Source organism: Pteropus medius, unplaced genomic scaffold (assembly GCF_902729225.1).
Source record: "Pteropus medius unplaced genomic scaffold, Ma_sr-lr_union100, whole genome shotgun sequence".
In the NCBI taxonomy this organism is placed as follows: domain Eukaryota; kingdom Metazoa; phylum Chordata; class Mammalia; order Chiroptera; family Pteropodidae; genus Pteropus; species Pteropus medius.
The window spans coordinates 7,107,602-7,125,101 of record NW_024351073.1 but is presented as its reverse complement, the minus strand read 5'-3'; the positions used below and the strand labels follow the sequence as shown (position 1 = coordinate 7,125,101).

The 17,500-nt window shown below is 45.4% G+C and overlaps 1 protein-coding gene across 6 annotated transcripts in view; it reads left to right on the top strand.

The window, feature by feature from the left end:
* The window catches only part of PDZD2 (PDZ domain containing 2), a 202,654-nt gene that overhangs the window by 79,932 nt on the left and 105,222 nt on the right, over positions 1–17,500 (top strand). Inside the window, exon 1 of one of the 6 annotated variants that reach the window (XM_039842726.1) lies at positions 2,974–5,990. The exons of the other annotated variants lie outside the window; for them this stretch is intronic. The gene's annotated coding sequence lies outside the window, so the exon portion shown is untranslated. Of the gene's footprint in view, positions 1–2,973; positions 5,991–17,500 lie in introns of those variants that run through there. 6 annotated transcript variants of the gene reach the window in all.

Sequence of the window (17,500 nt, the reverse complement as noted above, 5' to 3'; positions counted from 1 at the left end):
GGATTGATTGGACTGACAAGCCAAACTAGAATGTGGGGGCTGAGTGCTTATGTCATAACTAAGGCCTCTGGCGGTGGGTCAGAGCAGTTTGTCCTCAGCTAGGGGATAAGGAGGTGCCAAGCTTTGAAGTGAGGGCATGTTTGGTCCAGCTCTCCATAAGAATTCTATCAAATATGTACTTGGTAGTATAACTCAAGGACTTTCTGTTCCTCTGAAGTTTGATTTTTCTTGCCCAAAAGTGGTTGGTCTTTTTCTCCATCTACGTCCAGAAGAAACACTCTTATCTTTGTTTAATGGCCTGGCCTAATCCTCACTAATGGGCCTTGATTCAGAAAACAATGGCCTGAGGTGACTGATGGCCCTAAGAGACATGTGTCCTTGCCCAGGAGCCAGGTCCTGGGGCATTCCGGTGTGCACTTCCTATTTGGTTACTCTCCCTTATCACAGTGTAACTCTCACTGCCTGCCTCCCGTCTTTATCTGAGAGAGCTCCTTCCTGAAGAAAACTGGCCAATTTCAACATGCCCACATTCATTTCGAGGTGGAGGCAAGCTCTGAAGATGGAAATAGTGAGAAGGAGCAGACGGTTCCAGCATGAGGGTCGGGGACTGAGTCGGAAGAGCTGACTCCTTTCTGCATACAATTGGGAAACTTAGACCAAAAGAGTGCCCTGTAAAGGGAGGACAGATCAGACGGCCCAGGAGAATGCCTGGGAGTGTTTCTAAAAGCCCTCAGAGCAGTTGTTTCCTATTTATAAGTTACATTATAAAAGGCAGGAGTGGGACCTGTTTGATAAAATAAGGTTTGGACGCATCAAAGGGAGCGCTAGTAGGCAACACTTGTCAAACGTGTTTGGCCTTGGAGTCCTTCTTCCGAAAGCATCTTCTCAAACTGGTATTTTGTAGAGTGCTTTTTTTGAAAAACTAGAGTAAAGTTATTAGAACGATTACAGAGAAAGAACTGTCGGGAAGGAAATTCAAAAGGACAGTGAAACTGTGTTAAGAATCAGAGATGAAGAGCGTTGTTCTATCTTTCCGTTTATTTGCTAGGACTTAGGCGTATGCTGGGCTCTGGAGGGAAATGCAAGAGGGAACTGTTCAATAAACATTGATCCAGCCCTTCCGCCCAGGCTCAGGAGCCTCGTGGAAGCTGCAAACCTATCCCCTTGCTGTGCGATTCAGCTCAGGGCTTTCGGACTTTTGACTCTGAATGCTTTAGGAATGGCCTGCCTGCTCCAGTCCTTAATACCCCCTTTTGCTTTTGCCTAACCTGCTTCTCACAGTCATTTGATTTTCTGTGCCCTGAATATTTATGCTTTCAGCCCCTAGAGTAGGGCAGCTATCATAGTCATAATGCAGTGTAATCTAATGCTCTAAGAAGCAGTATGGTTTGTTCTTTGTTGCAGGGGGCTGTCTTGCGCATTGTTGGGCATTAAGCAGAATCTCTGGCCTCGACCCACTAGGTGCCAGTAGCAACCCCTCTTGCTCCCTGCAGTGGGTGGACTCTTCCCCAGTCGAGAACCACTGGTGTATGTGAAAGCATAGATACTGCATGAAAAAGAGCAGTAGCCAGCATGTTTCATGATGCAAGATCGGGGCTGGATCGGGAATGGCCTTAGGTACCATACAAAGAGCTTTATCCTTTGGGCAATGAGAAATTATTAGTGCATTTCAAGCAGGTGTTATATCCCTGTCATCAGCTCTCTCTGTGTATGGGATAGGTTGGAGGAGTAAACACCTGAGGAAGAGAGACTAGTTAGGAATCAAGGCTTTAAAATGTGACAATATAGGGGAGGAGACAGGGGAGTGATTTAAGAATTTGAGAGTTGACAGGACCTAACCACCAAATGTGAAGGGAAGAGAGGGGTCAAGGGTGACTGATTTGTGCTTGAGTGACTGGACATTGACATTAATTAAAAGAAGAAACACACGAGGAGGCACCAGTTTGAGGGAGAGTGTAATAGGTTTTATCTTAGGCCATGCTGAGTTTGAGATGCCTGGAGGACCACCAACTAGAGCGGGGTCGGAGATGGTCCAAGGTCTGGAGTGGAAACTCTGAAGAGAGGTGGAGGTGGAGGAGTTTGCCAGTCTTACTTCGTGGTGTTGCTATTGATGTAGAGGGGATAAGCGGTGGGGGGTGGGGGTGGGGGTGGAGGGGGCGGAGATGCTGGTGCCCCTCCAGGTCTCACCTTGGCCTGCCGGGAGGGAGGCGGGAAATCGAGGATGGAGACTGAGATCTGGTCAGAGAGCTGAGAACATCTCTACCCATCGAGGGTGTATGGTCTAAATGGACAGATTCAACAGATAAGAAACAGTTCTGTACGCAATTAAGGACCAAAAAAACCATGACGGCATCAGGCTACGCTGTCCAAGTGAGGTGAGGGGTATGTGAACTCTGAGAGAGCTTTATGAAGGAAAAGAACAGACTAGCTGCACAGAGTGTTCTCAGGAGTGTTTGTGAACCTCCCTGCATTGGTGCAGAAGCTGGAAGGGAGCCACTTCTCCAAATTTCCAGGCCAGGGCTCTCCCCGCTTGCACGAGCTGCAGAGTGTTCCCCGTCAGCATCAGCGTTATCATCCGCCATCACAGGCTGTGGAAACAGAGCCTCTTGTTTGCTTTCGTGACTTTCTGGGAGTTATTTTGGACCAGGAGATGGAGAAAAGAGAGAAGTGGACTTTAGTGTTTCCTGCCGTTTTCAAGTTATTCATCAATTTTGTGCAAGTGGTAATCGTCACTTTGTCATTTTAATAATATGAAGCACGATAGCCATAGAACTGGCCAAAGGGAAATAGTAAAGAAAATCCAGGTTCCATTAGCTTTTTAAAATATACATAATATAAAATTTACCATTTTAACCATTTTTAAATGTACAGTTCTCTGGCACAATGTATATTCATATTGTTGTGCAACCATCACCATCATCCATCTCTAGTACATTCTTCATCTTGTCAAACTGAAACTCTATACCCATTAAACAGTAACTACCCATTCTCCCCACCGCCCCCCACCTTCCGCCCAGCAACCAACAGTCTGCTTCCTGTCTCTGAATCTGACAACTCTAGGTACCTCATATAAGAGGAATCATGCAATATTTGTCTTTTCATGACTGGATTATTTCATTTAACAACGCCTTCAAGGTTCGTCCCTGTTGTAGCATGTGCAGAATTTCCTTGCTCTTTAAGGCTGAATAACATTCCATTGCATGTCTATACCGCATTTGGTTTATCCACTCATCAGTCAGTGGGCAGATGGGGTTGCTTCCACCTTTTGGATATTGCTGCTATGAACATGGTTCTGCAAATAGCTGTTCATGTCCCCGCTTTCAGTTCTTTTGGATTTGAACCCAGAAGTGTCCACTGGCTTTTGTGATACTGGTGATCCCTTTCTCTGTTGGGGACTGCCGGGATCACACCATGGCTTCCTTGTGCTCATGGGAGAGTCCTAGGTGTGTCCCTAGGCCAGACTTCGTGACAGCTGGAGAGTCATCCTGAGTCCCTGTCAGGAGTTCTTGGCTATGAAGATCGACACGTCCACCTAGCACTGTCCTAGAGTTTGAATCAGGAAGATCCAAGTTCTAATCTCAGTATCTCCACCAACGTACCATGACCGTGGCAAGCTTCCTCATCTCTCTCTGGGCCTCTTTTCACATCCACACCATGAGAGGTAGAACTAAGTGTTCCTTAGGGTCCCTCCCAGATCACAGAGCAGCAGGGCACAGTCTCCTGAGCCCAGGAACCCAGGCAGGTGAGAAGAAAGCAGAGCTCCAGATGCCTACTACCATGGGCAGTTTGACCAAAAACTCACCTGCCCCGAAACCTGGGGTGGTCAGATGTTTCCAGTGGCTTAGCTGCTTGCTCTGTTCTGGTACGTACTGCATGGCTAATTTCATGAGTAAATGTAGCAGCAATTCCCCTTAAAGCAGAATGATAGGATATAAATTATCCGCCCTTTGTGAGAGAATGAAGCAAAGAGAGGTGGAATAACTGGTTTCACCATAGATTTTTGGCAAATGTCACAAACGAATACTGGGGAGAATATTTTGTAGGCAAATTTTATCTCTGACCAAAACTAGTTCGGTCACGCGCCATGAAAATTTTAACGCCCCAACCCCCGCCCATTCTCCCACTTCTTTTAAAAAATTTAAGGAACGGACTTCCTTAGCTTAAACTCAAAATCCGCTTTTCTAAACTGAGAAGGTAAATCCCCGGAGTCACCCTCATGATCAGCTTTCAGGCCCCAGGACGGCGCGGGAAGGTTTGGGCGGGGGTTTCTGGCGTGGATTTGGGACCAGGCACTGATCTTCCCATCGGCTCTTTCTCTGCCTCACCCGTGGAACATTGTGTATATACCGCTGACTTCACGCCGTGCTTTTCTTTCTTGTCTGTTACACTGGCCAATGGGAAACTGCAAAGAAAAAACTTGCCTTTTTTTTTTCTTTAAGGATGTGGTGTTAGGGTATTCGGATAACTAGAACCCATTTGGATCACGTGTGGACATGGATAGCGTTTTTCTTTTGAGGGACATTTTAACCATCTAATTAAAAAGAGAGAGAGAGAGAGACACTTTAAATCCAGACACTACTAAGTCATCACTTTTTTAATATAAGAAAAAATAAAGAACAGTTTCATAGATTGAAGAATTTCCCATGGTGATTGGGGCAAGCTTATAACAATATGGGGTTTTTAGGGTGCCTATCCATGTGGGACAAAACCCTACAATAAATAAATAGATCAAAAAAGACAAACGTTAATCCTAAAACCTAAAAGTTTTTCCGGGTTTTCTGGAAGCATGACCAGACATGACTGCAAATGGGCAGAGGACATTTGCTACTCGTTTGTTCCTCAGGGACTATGAGTATTTTAGTAGCAAGACATTCCCATTTAAAGAGCTCATGTAAAATTTCATACCTACCTCGAAGGCCTTGGGGTTTGTGTCTCTGACTAATGGATCATGAAAGATCCCTTTTGCTCCAGCTACAAAATATGGTGCATTGTATACATAGTGGAAGTCACAGTATATATGTGTTGGTTTTAGGAAGCCTATTTTTAAAAATTCTATTTCCTGATAAAATCAAATCATCTTTGTAGTTGCTGACATTCTAGCAGGAGTAAGTATTCTCAAGGGCTGGTTGATAATCTCTGTTTTTGTTAGTAGTGATCTGGAATGGAAGATAAGAATGTTGTCGGATTAAGAAAGTTGTAGATTTAGTTAAAGTCTCAGTTTTTATTCCCATGTGAATGCATTGATAAACCTGGCCCTTTGACAAGTGCAAAGTAAAATATTTAATTCATTGTGAAGTATTAGGTCATCAGGTGTTTCTTGACCCATCACCATTGCTTTACATTTTTGGCGTATGTGAAATACTCATTTTGGTATATTTTTGTTGTCTCATGCCTGAAATCTTCAGTTCACCTCAGTGGGCTTTGGGCGTGTCTGTATAACAAAGCTACTGTGACTCCATCACCAAGGTGTGCATCCTTTGCTGCTGAAAGAGATGACCGCAGTTACCTGCAGGAGGAAGCCACGGTGACTTCAGCCAGGATCTGACTCTCCACTGCCATTCCCTTCCCCTCCAGACTCTCAGAAAATTAAAGCCATTTTCAGCAGCATGGTTTCAGTATGCTCACAGGGCAAGCGTTGGCTCATTCTCTTACAAACACAGTTTAGCTGGATGCACTCATAAATGAAAAATGATCTGAGTGCTGTGGGTGGGGCCCTCGAGCTCATGAGGAGAAGCCGGGAGGAGGGGAGAGAGAGAGAGAGAGAAAGAAAGAGAGAGACAATCAGCTCCTGAGCTAGGTAGCATGGAGAGCTGGCAGGAAGTCGGAGCGCACCCTGGCATGGCTCACATTTTTGTTGATAGTTAATAACCCAGGACTTTCAAGAACTGAATGGAGAGGAGAAATGAACCACAGCAGACTTTGGAGTCTGTCCTAGTCAAGTGGCTGCGAAGCACCGAGAGGAACACTTACCTGGTCAGCTCGTGAAGCAGGTAGGAGGGGAGACCTGAGCGGCGGAGAGAAGCATAGTTTCTCTCTGAACACAACTTATTTGTCTTCCAAAGGTTTATTTTTTCAAAAATGTATATGAGACGTGATTAGGTAATGCTGACATAAGAAACAGACTTTGCCCAAACTGTGCTGATAGCTGCCCAAGCAGTTTTTCTGTTACTAGTTTGATGACCGAACGACAGTTATATTGTGGGGGTTGCTTTTTTAAAAAATCACGCCCAATCACGCAGTGTTTAAGTTAAAACCGACTTCAAAATTGGGAGATGATAAACGAACTGCAGACATTGTTTTATAACAAATGCTTTGAAGATTATCAACCAGAAACCGACTTTTTCAGGCTTGACAATTGCTGTACTTGCTTTCATACTTGGGAGCCAACGAGGTGCTTGCTAATTTTTGCTGGCTTTTGTAGAAAAGGAGGTGGATGTATAACAGCTGTGAAATATCCAGAATTGACTGGGATCCAGAGTGGAACCTGAACGTACTAATGTTTTCCCTGCTAAGGTAGGCTGCCTCTGCTCAGCGTCTAAGCCAGGGAATTGCAAAGCACTGTGCGAGTCAAGTGTGGATCCTGAATATTTGTCAGGGGGTGGATGGGATGAGGGGTCGAGGGTTGGAAATGGTCACAGTGACATCCTCAAACTCAGAAGTAGCAAACAAACGGCCAGGGCCACAGGTTGTAGCCACGCACGAGGATGATTTAAAGATGAGTCTGTGCTTCCCGTGGCTGTCGCTGAGTCTCTGAGCGCCCTTTCCGTTGTTGGGGCTTGTGGTAAGAGAAGCGTAACAGACTAAAGACCATCTCAAGCCTGGGTCTCTGAACCATTCATTCCCAGGCCTTGCTTCTGATACGCGCCTGGATAACTTGGCATGGATCCCCCTTAATGAAGTGGTCAGAGTGTTGGGAAAGCGAGTTGACCCGGGGTAGGTCGGAAATGTTGAGTATGGTCAGAGTGACGAGAGCGTCAGAATTAGGTGGAGAACCTTATTTCAGTTCAGTAAGCCAGCTGAAACGCCGCACTCCTGGATTCGAGCCTTTGAGAAGGCCGTGTTAGCCACAGGGGTGTGTCTGAGAAGGCTGAAGTGGGAGCTGCTTTGCTTACTGCTTATTGGTTGGCTGTTGTCCCGCGGTGGTGGACAAATCTTGTGGCTTTGCATTTCGGGCCTGGAGGGTTGGGAGATGCCTGTGCTTAGTCAAGGCAAGCCTGTACCTTATCACAAGTCTCCCTGTCTCTCCAGGACTTCTCAGGCTTCCTCAGCTAGAGCTCAGTGTATGGGGAAGGGGAGCAGCCCCTCCTGTGGTCTTTTGGGAAACCTCTACCACCACACCCAACTCGCAGTCTTTCTTACCTGCCGTCCACCTGTTGGGAGGGTCCCCTTTGTCTCCCACCTTTCACACTCGTCTGTCCCAGCTGCTGTTTGCAGTGAATTAAGCTGAGCTGGTGGGGACAGTCTCCTTTCCAGAGTCCATTCTGGAAGCAGTCAGAGGTCAGCAAACTATGGCCTGTGGCCCAAGTCCAAGATGCCCAGGCTGTTTTTGTATGTCTCAGGAGCTAAGGATGTATTTTATACTTTAAAACATTGAAGAAACAGAGAAGAATACAGGATAAAGCCAGATATGGCCTGTAAAGCCTAAAATGTTTACTATCTGACCCTTTAGAGAAACACATTTGCTGACCTCTGATTAATATCATTCACGAGCAGTATGATCCATCAAATGGGTTGATGCAGTTCATTAAGTCCTCAGCAGTTGAATGGGCTGTTGTTTTGCAACCTGGTTTTAGTTTCTCAGTCCGTGTTAACGGCAAAAGGGCGGATTCGGGGCAGGGAAGTTGCAGGTTTTCTGCAGGGTCCATAGAAATGAACTACGTGTCCGCAGTTGGATTTTCGCCCTCTCTCTTCATTGGCGAAGCTGCTGCTGAGGATACCTGTAAGACCCGCCACGTGCTGACTGTGTCTCCTGCTGGACAAAGCTGATGGGGACTGAAAGTCTGCTGGCTTACACAAAAATAAATCACTTCTTTCTCTCTCTTTTGAAGATTGCATGCTGGCCAGACTTCTACAATCTAAGTTGTTTGGTGTTGCCACTTTGAAAAGAAGATGTTTTCTGTAATAAGCGACCATCATGTTTTCTCTCATTTAGAACAACATTTCTTTATTGCTCTCTAAGAAAACTTACTGTAGGCTCTCCAGCCTTGGCCCTGAACGTGTAATTCTCCTCGACCCAGCACTGTATTTCATTGTTAATGTCATTTTTAATAAGGCAAGAGGAAAATTGGGTGACTTTGCTCTTGTGTCAAAACTGCAGGCCTGATATGGACTTCTGTAGATGGCCCATTGTCCATCGCAGAAACCCAAGAGAGTGTTCACAAAAAGATAGTCGTTTAAGAAGAAAAATAAAATGGCCGGTTTAATTTTTTTTTTTTCTCCAGGACCTGTCAGCCGTCTATTCTCCTGTATTTGGAAATTAGATGCTGTCAGTAGAGAAGAATGGGGGTGGGGCCTAGTGTGATGGATGAAAACAAGTGAGGAAGGATGAAAATATGAATAGTATGGTGCCCCGTCGGAGTCTGAGCCTGGAAAACAAGATGGTGGCAATACACTTGCCAAGTCAGGTTGTCAGAGCTGGCATGGGTGGGTCCTTTAATCTACCACGTGAGCCAGGCAACACCTTCGTCTGTATTTAGAAAGGGGGTTGGCTCTGAATTTAGAGATTAAGCAACCTGCTATTCCTGTATGCCCTGGAATTTCAGACACCATCAGAAACCTGATTTGCATAACTGCTGAAACTTAACCGGAAGCCAAGGAGACTGAGGCCTGGTCTCCCCAAGCGAGGGGCAGTTAGGAATCTCATCATGCGAAGGAATTTATCAAGATTGCCCAAAAGGGTGTGGAGCTGTGTGGCCAGACTCAATGGGGCAGGCTCTGGGGTGAAAGGTCAGCTTTGGGTTCCCAGAAGGCCTTGATCGGAGGATGAGTAACCTCTTCCTCTGCATGAGTCAGTGGTGTACATCTCAGAGCCCTAGAACTACCTGGTATCTCAAAGTAGCAAGAGGGACCTTTTCACTTCTGAGGCATTTGATCAAGCTGGCTCAAGAGACGGAACAATCAGGCAGGCAAAGTCTTCTGATCATGAGCTAAAGTAGAGTACAAGCCACGAGCAGCCCTTAATTAGCCAACTTATTTATAGAATGTTGGAAGGGCTAAGTATTCTCAAAGCTGAAGCATCCGCCCCCTCCCTTTGTCATCTGACAGGGCTGGTATCTGACCTCTTAGTTCTTTTCCTGATGGTAAATGGGATAAAAGACAGAGCTCGAGGTGTGCAAAAGTGTGCAAACCTAGAGGAGAAGAATGGTTGACTAAAAAGTTATGATTCTGAGTTACAAAGACAAAACTTGCAACCACGTCCATGAGAGGGGATCGATAATTTCACATCTCAGTGGCTGGCAAGGGACCCCTTAGCATGGCTTCGTGTTCAAGTACAAGTTGTGTCCCTCTTAGGAACTAATATAGGCAATGCGCCCTCTCACTTCCGAACATGATTTCTCTACGTTTCCTGCAGTGCAGGACGGGGTTGTAGCACAAAATCCCTGTCATGCTGGAGGTCCCAGCTGGAGCTCTGTGTCTTCCTCAGTGGCCAGGGTTTGTCTTCAACATCATACCTCCTCCACTGACATGCACCTGCTCCGCTTAGCAAAGGAGGAGGCTGGGTGCCCACTAGAGGTCTTCTGATGGCTTTACTGTCCCTGCGGACACATCTGCCCCAGGTGGCCTTGGTTTGTTAAATCCAGGTGTGCAGCCATACTGCCACTCCGCATGTGGCCTCAGTAGGGCGTGACGTGAGTGCACGGTCGTGGCTTAGATACAAGGGCCCTGCACAGTGAGTCAGACCATGACAGCAACTGACCTGGGACTCTAGATTTGCCTTTCTTTTTATCATCTGCTCCTGAAGAAGGGATCCAACTGTGTTTCACATGCACCAGAGGAATGCAGCACTGAGAGCGACCAACAGTGACTGCTTTGGTGAAAGAGAAGGGTCACCCCATAGTTTGTATTTTCGATAATTTTGAAGTTTGGAGGCTGCCAGGCTGGCTTAAAGCAAGATGCCCTTGGACCATCTCTTTTGCCTTTCTAATTTCGACACTATTTTGCTTCCTAAATTAGAAAATGGAAACTAAGTTGGAAATCAGCAGAGTAGGGCAAAGGCAAATAAGGGCCAGGGTGGCCCTTGAGAATCAGTTCAGTGAAAAGGCCACTATTTCAGTGAGACTCTGCAGATGGTGGAGCTAAACAGCAGTTGCAGATTATTTCCTTAAAGGATAGATAAGTGGCCTTGTATTTCCCCAAATTTTGCCCCTTTAACGAAAACTCAAACATCCTTACAAGCTCTGCTCCCTCCCCCTCCAACAAAGAAGTGCTCCTTCGGTGAACAATAGAGAATTCCCGCTCAGATCAGAGCACAAATGAAAGTGCCACATCCCGGGGGTGGGAATGAGTGAGAGAAAATGCAAAGGCACTGTGCTTGACCTTCATTTGAAAGGCACGAATCGCAAGATTCATCATGGTGCTCTTGATGGAAGAGCAAACCTTTAATCTGGCCTTTTGCTGCTGTTTCTGCCCCTTTAGCAAAAGTGTTTTTATTTTCTCCTGCTGGCTGGCTCCATCAGCAAGAGGAGGGTCTGCCTTCCAAGGAACCCCCTCCCCGCCCTTTAACTTCACCTTATAGCGCGTTGACTTAAGTTCTCAGACGCGGCTGCGTGCAGTAGAGGGTCGACTGTTGGCAGTAAGCTGCTGGCTTTGGAAGACATCACAGGTATTTTATTGTAACAGATGCAAGACGGTTTGGGCATGGGAGCAATAAAGACCTGGAGGAGAAACGGAAAATTACCTCTCAGTGCTGCGGGGAAGAAGGTGGCAGAAATGAAGGATGCAGTTCGGGTTGGTGGAGCTAAGTTCTTTGCACAATCCTTTTTACAGGCTAGAACTTGCTTGGCTTCAGTTTCTCCCTCAGGTGAGTCAAAGAACGTTAGAGGAAAATGAAACGCAGGAGCTGAACAAAGTACCTGGAGACATCTTTGTGCGTGAAGATTCGACTGGGGTCCCAGCAGCCCGACCCAATTCTGTGTGGCGGAAATCCTGCTGTTTTCATAACGCTGAAGCATTAGATGTTGTATGTCTGCAACTAATTAGACATTCTCAATGAGTTTCTTAGGATAACAAAAATTTAACACCTCATCTTAAAAGTGAGTGGAGTCAGTTCAGCTCTCATGAGGAGAAACAGTCATCTCTATAGTGTTCCGGTGACTTAATTAATTACACTTGTTGCCATTGGGATTTCAGAATGGGGAGAGAATCTGCTATCAGTTTTAGGCTTTTTACAGTGGGTTCATCTTCAGCAGCGACATCTGGGTTACTTTAAAACTTAAGCAGTCTTGAAGCTGAGCTGTCAAACTTACATATAGTCGGTCAGTCCCCTTCCTAGGCCCACTGATAGAGAATAACACAGTGCTGACTTTTAAAATCAATTTTACTCGGATATGATTTGTTATGATAGACTTTTGTTATCCACAGGTGGACCCTCAAATCTGTGAGGTTTCCTCTACGTCCAGCCTATTTTCTTTCTTATGATCGTGTCTTAGATTACTGGCCCTTGAACCAGAGTAGGTGAGAGAACTAGATAAACATAATACAAGTAACTCATTGTAGGATGTTCAAAATGTTTAGAAATCTTTTTCAGGTGGGAAAAGCTAAGTGCGAGTGACTGGTATATGTGTGTGTGTGTGTTAGGGAGAAGGGTTGCAAGCTGAAATTCACTCATGTCACTCACATGGATCTGGAGACATGACTAGTTGCAAGCAAAAATCTTTATGTAAGACTGTGTCTCAAATTTGTAGATCTTCCCTCTCTTTTCTAAGCATGTGGCCCAGACATGTTCACATGAATTGTATTTGTTAGAGAAATGCCTCGTTGTGTAGTGGCAACTTCTCTGTGAGAGTTCAAACCGAGTGTCAGATGAACTCCCCAAGGCCGATCGGTTCCATTTTGCTTTCGTGACACTTTGCTTAGTGCGAGGAGAAAATGGCCTGCAGAGAGCAGTGTGGATGCCTTGGACATACAATTCTGAATTTCAGGGACAAATCGATTTTGGCTTTTTCTGAAAATGGATCTTATTTTGCGAACCACAGTTGACATGGCTGTGGGAAGTGTTGCTTATTCTTGGCAAGAAAACTACCCCCGAAAAGGTGCTTATGATCAGAGAGACAGGGAGCCTGCCCCAGGCTCCCTGGCAGAGCGGGGGGAATGTTTCAAACTCAGTGTCAGTAATTTATATTAAATCCACATTTGTCTGGAAGTACCTATGCAGATGGAGAAGACAGCTTCCTATGAAATGGGATTATTTTAGTTACTCTGTGTAATAGGATTCAGAATGTAGCCTAGCATGTCTATTTCAGAAATATTTAGACCCTAACCTACAGGATTCGATCACAAGTGCTTATTAAACATCTTAGAGCTTCTCTCTGTGGTAGGAACTCTTGTGGAAGCCAGCTGACATAGGCCAAAAAGGCAAATGCAGTAACTATCAGAGAAGGAAATGATTTGACCAGCTTGTGCCCAAACTTAAGATCAGACAGAGACGTGGCTAGGGGCAAAAGATCCCTAAGTATCTCTTCCTCTGAACCTAGATTCTATTAATAGATTTCAGAGAGACGCTATGAAACTGGAAAGAAAGAAAATTAAATATTTACTGTCACTAAATTATAGCTCGAATTTAGTTTTCCTTTAATAATGAATGCAGGCAACAAAACACAATATTAGCTGTCTTCATGCCTGTGTCAACAGTAAAAATGATACATATTATTTGTACCAGAGATCTTCCAATGTCATCTACACTCATTACTACTTTGAAAATATGTCAGTTAATAAACTTGTTGCTAGGTATTCTTACCTAATGTGTTATAAAGAAGCACATGGGTTGGTATTATATTATACATTTTTAAATATTTATATTGTATTTCAACATAATTGGTCTTCTTTGTAATCCTAAGTATTTTATGCATTTAAAAATATTATTTTGAGACTTTACCAGACATTGGAGAGGTCCATGGTGCAAAAACAAGTAAAAAAAAAAAAAAAGAAAGAAAGAATACTTGTCTTAAAGACTACCCATATTATATTTATTTAGATCTTAATTTACCAGGAGAAAAATATTAACTCAGAACAATAAGATGAATTCTAACCCGTGAATCACCTGGGGATCTTGATAAAATGCAAGTTCTTATGCAGTAGATCTGGGAGGAGACTGAGATTTCTGTCTTTCTAACAAATTCAGAGTAGCCAGGCTGTGTAGCCCACAGTAATCCAAAATCCAAATAAAGGTCTGTGTTTTCCAGACATCCAATAATTGTGATCAATCTTAGTTGTAAGCAATAGCTTAACTATTATAACACTCTGCTGTGAGAAGACATGTCCTAGGAGGTAGAAGTCAGAGAATCTCAAAAGATAAGCAGACTTCACCTGCCTCAAAGTGTCCTATGCTCGGGTTTTTGGAGCCCATAGTACCCGCCAGGCTGGGAAGTGGATACCGGGGAGGTTCAGGCCTGGGAGACACTGCCAGGGTAAAGGGCGTGGTAGCAGATGTGTGTCTCCCAGGTGCCTCTGTCATGCGAACGCCTTGCTGGGGAAGCTGCAAAAGCTGCAGCCCTGTGAGGGGCCATGCCCTGAGCTCGGGGCCGGTGCGTGCCAGGTGCGTGCCAGGTGTGTGCCAGGTGCACAGGGAGCAGGACACTGCAGCTGCCTGCCTGCAGCCAATCGGATTTACCATCTGATCCCTGTTCGTGCCTCGTGACCATATGCTCCCCTCAGAACACTGTATGGCTTTCTTCTTTCCCCACGGGTGATTTATTAAGTGTGTAATTAGATGATGCAAGTTGTATATCTTTGTAAGATTTTCATACGTATTCGCAAATTTGAGAAAGGTCTTTGGCAGAGAGTATGGAGGGGGAGTCACTGTACCTCCATGGTCCCAGCAGTTTTTGGTAATAACTCCGGAGCCCCCAGTCCTGACCCACTATCTCCTAAAGGTGTGCCACTGGCCTTTTCAAACCCCTATGTCACAGCCAGCTGGTAGCTTCGCAGTGTGGCCACAGAGGTCCAGAAATCCAATTCTGTCCAAATACCAGCTGTTATCAGCTGCCTCGGGACTGACATGCTAATCAAACTCCCAGGAGACTGGCATCCAAGACCCAGTGTATTAATTTCTAGTGAAGGAACAATTCTTGCAGTGACTAAATGTGTTACTGCCATCTTTGTTTGTTGTTTGTTTCTGCCACCTTAGCCCTGTCTTCCCAGAAGAGAAGTAGTTGAGTATGAGGACTTAATATGAAATAAGTCTTAAGGAATGTTCCAGACACCTCGACTCAGTGTTCCCTTACATGCTTAGAGCTGAATAATCACATCAGAATTCTCTCAGGCTTTGGACTCGCCTTCTAGATTCCGTTAAGACCACTCCTGCCCCTACCCTGTTTTCTCTTCCCTCATTCTCCCCTCCACTGTGCTGACGCACCAGGGATTCTGCTCCAAGTTCTAGGCCCTTCCTGCTCAAAACCACGTCTGTTACTCTGGACCGGATCCAGGTGTTTCTGGGGTCTCCTTGCCCACCCACCCATTCGCGCATCACCTCTGTGTATGTGTGGGTGGGGCAGGTGGGACCTCTGCAGGTGCACAGCCGTTACTGGGCGGCTCTTACCACCTCTCCTCTCTTTTTTACTGTTTCTGCTCTTGGGGGCCAGTTCCTCGTAGCCCCTAGAGTGGCGATCCCAGCCTTAAGGAAACACAGATGACACCTTGTGACTGGGAGAGTTCTCTCCGAAAAACGTGCTATGTTATACCCATCTCCACAAGAAGGCTCCCTGTTCATCACTGATGCCCCTGGCTCCCGAAGGCCTTCCTGTGGATTTGGCTGTACCACAAGAGGCATTTTATGAAACGCAGATCACGGTGCCCCTGCCACCACCGCCCCCACCTGCCCCGTTCTGAGCGAGGTTGTACTTGTAAAACATTCCTCAGGAGCATAGGAGTTCCTCTGATGGTGGCCGCCTGTTTCAGAATGTTTGTGTTGCGGCTTTCCTGTCACCAGCAGGTAATGGTGACGCGTGATTTCTTATACCTTTTTGCTTAAATCGTGTGATGAATGTGTGTCATCTTCAAACAGAAGCCTCCCCAGATGATTCTTATAATCGGCCAGGAAAACGACCCCTAGAGACCCATTACTTCAGACCCAGAGCCCTCATGTATGGATGAGGAAACAGGCTTTGTGGCTGAACTGGCTTCAGGAGGTGGCATCTGGGTAAATCTATGGAGACCACACCCAGTACAGACTGCCTGCTCCTCGACTAGACCCACTGTTCTAAGCCTCCGGGGCTTTGCTTCTGGGGCGTGGCGTTAGAGCAACAATAAGCAAATGCCTACGTAGGCAGGATGTGGACCAGATATAACCCAAACGTTATTCCCAGTTCTAGCACTAAGATGTGAGTGATGGCGGCCACTCCGATGCTTCCACAGCTTACAGATTGAGGCCCCTAGAATGTGCAGGATGCCCCACCTCTTCACTAGACTACTTCATCCCTCAGTGCCCCAGCTTCCCCATCTGTAAAATGAGAAGAATTCTGTTTGTGCTACCCCCCTTATAAAATTGTTGGGAGAATCAAACAAAACATATGTGAAGGGCTTCAGGGAAAAGAGTACAAAGTGTATGTAATCTTAAGGTGGCCTCCTTGTCACCAAAATTATTATATTACCCCCAAAGATTGCACATTTCTGCTGAGTGGCTCCAAATAGAATCATTACAGATAGAAGAAATACTTTGTTATAACCCAGCAAAAGGCTTATTTTGGCGGGGTGCTGGGGAAGTATCAGGATTCCCATAGACATATATCACTTCTGAATTTCCTGATTGAAGTAGCTCTAATGGCCTATTAGTGAGTCATTTCACACCCTCTGCCCTTAATGGCCACTTTCCAGCTATGCTCCAGAGCCAAGGATCGTTCGGGTGAGCGAGTTGGTACATGTAAGTCTCAGGATGTTTTTCTGTCTGCTCAAAGGCAAGGACTGCCTTTCAGCCTCTCCTGCTGCTCTGGGTGGGGAAAATGCTTCAGGATTTGTCATTTTGAGAATGGCTCAGTTTTCGACCTAGCGTTCCAGACTAGATTAAGAACCAGACAGATTTAATATCTATAAAAAGTTTATGCAACTGTTCCAACAGAGAGATATCCCTAGAATGGAGAAAGCTTTATTTTTCTCCTCGAGAAATGGCACCGCTTAAGAATGAGATATACAGTCCATGGTCATCAACCTTAATGATATTAGGCACCAACTACGTCTCTATAGAGTTGCTTAGAGAAAATTTATGGGCTTAGACAAGATGTAAATATAACGAGTTTTGAAATAAAATATAAGAAATTAATTCTAATGAAAGATAAGTGTGATTTAATGACATGACATAGATGGCATGTGTTAGCTAGAGGACCCTTCCAGCTCTCTGAGATCATAGGATTCTATGAAAAAAATCCTATGTCGGAATGGATGAGAAAGAGTTCACGGGAGAGGCTGGTCTTAAATCGGAACTTGACGCATAAGCGAGATCTGCTGTGTTCCCCGGAGGGCGAGAGGACAGAGTAGAGGCCTGGGGGATGTGGCTTTTGTGTGAGGAGCTGTGTGCTCACGAGGAGGAGGGCGGGAGGTGAGACTTACCCTGCAGACACTTGCAGGTTGGTCGGATTTGGCCTGAAACAGAGGAGACCGAAAAGACTTTGGTAATACAGACAAATTGTGTTAAATGAGTCTACATTTGAATTACCTAGAAAATTTCAGGGCCAAAAAAATGTATGTATGCTGGCTTCTACCACTACCCGGTAGATTTACTATTTCAGAATCTTGCAAGCAATTAAGGGTGGGGGGTAAAAGTAGAGAGCCTAATTTTTTTAAAAAAGTTCTTCCAATACAACCAACATTATGTAACTTTTAGAGTTTCATCATATATGACACAAGGACAATGTAAGGTAGCTCTTAAATCTTTCCTTTCCCGATCCCTGTGATCCTAACAGGGTTTTGAGGTTGCAAATAACAGAAATTAATTCTGGTTCATTTAAGCAGAAAAAATATATAGTGACAGGATGTTGGGTAGCTCACAGGAGCCAATGGAAGTGTTGAGGCCTGGACTCAAGAGAATGGGCAAGAACCAAATGGCCAAGAACACATGACACAGGAAGTCTCCTAAGGACACCGCTACGGCCACCACCACCATTGCTAGACTCCTGTGACTGTCCCTGTGTCTTCACATCACTTCCGTATGATCCAGAGTGGCAGGCAACGGCCTTCAGGGGACCACATCTAAGTCTTGTGCCGGTGGACTGGTACTTGGGCATGAGGACAGAGAGTAAATGTCTCTTCTTCACCACCTCTCATATAATGGGAGCTCCTCACAAATCCAAAG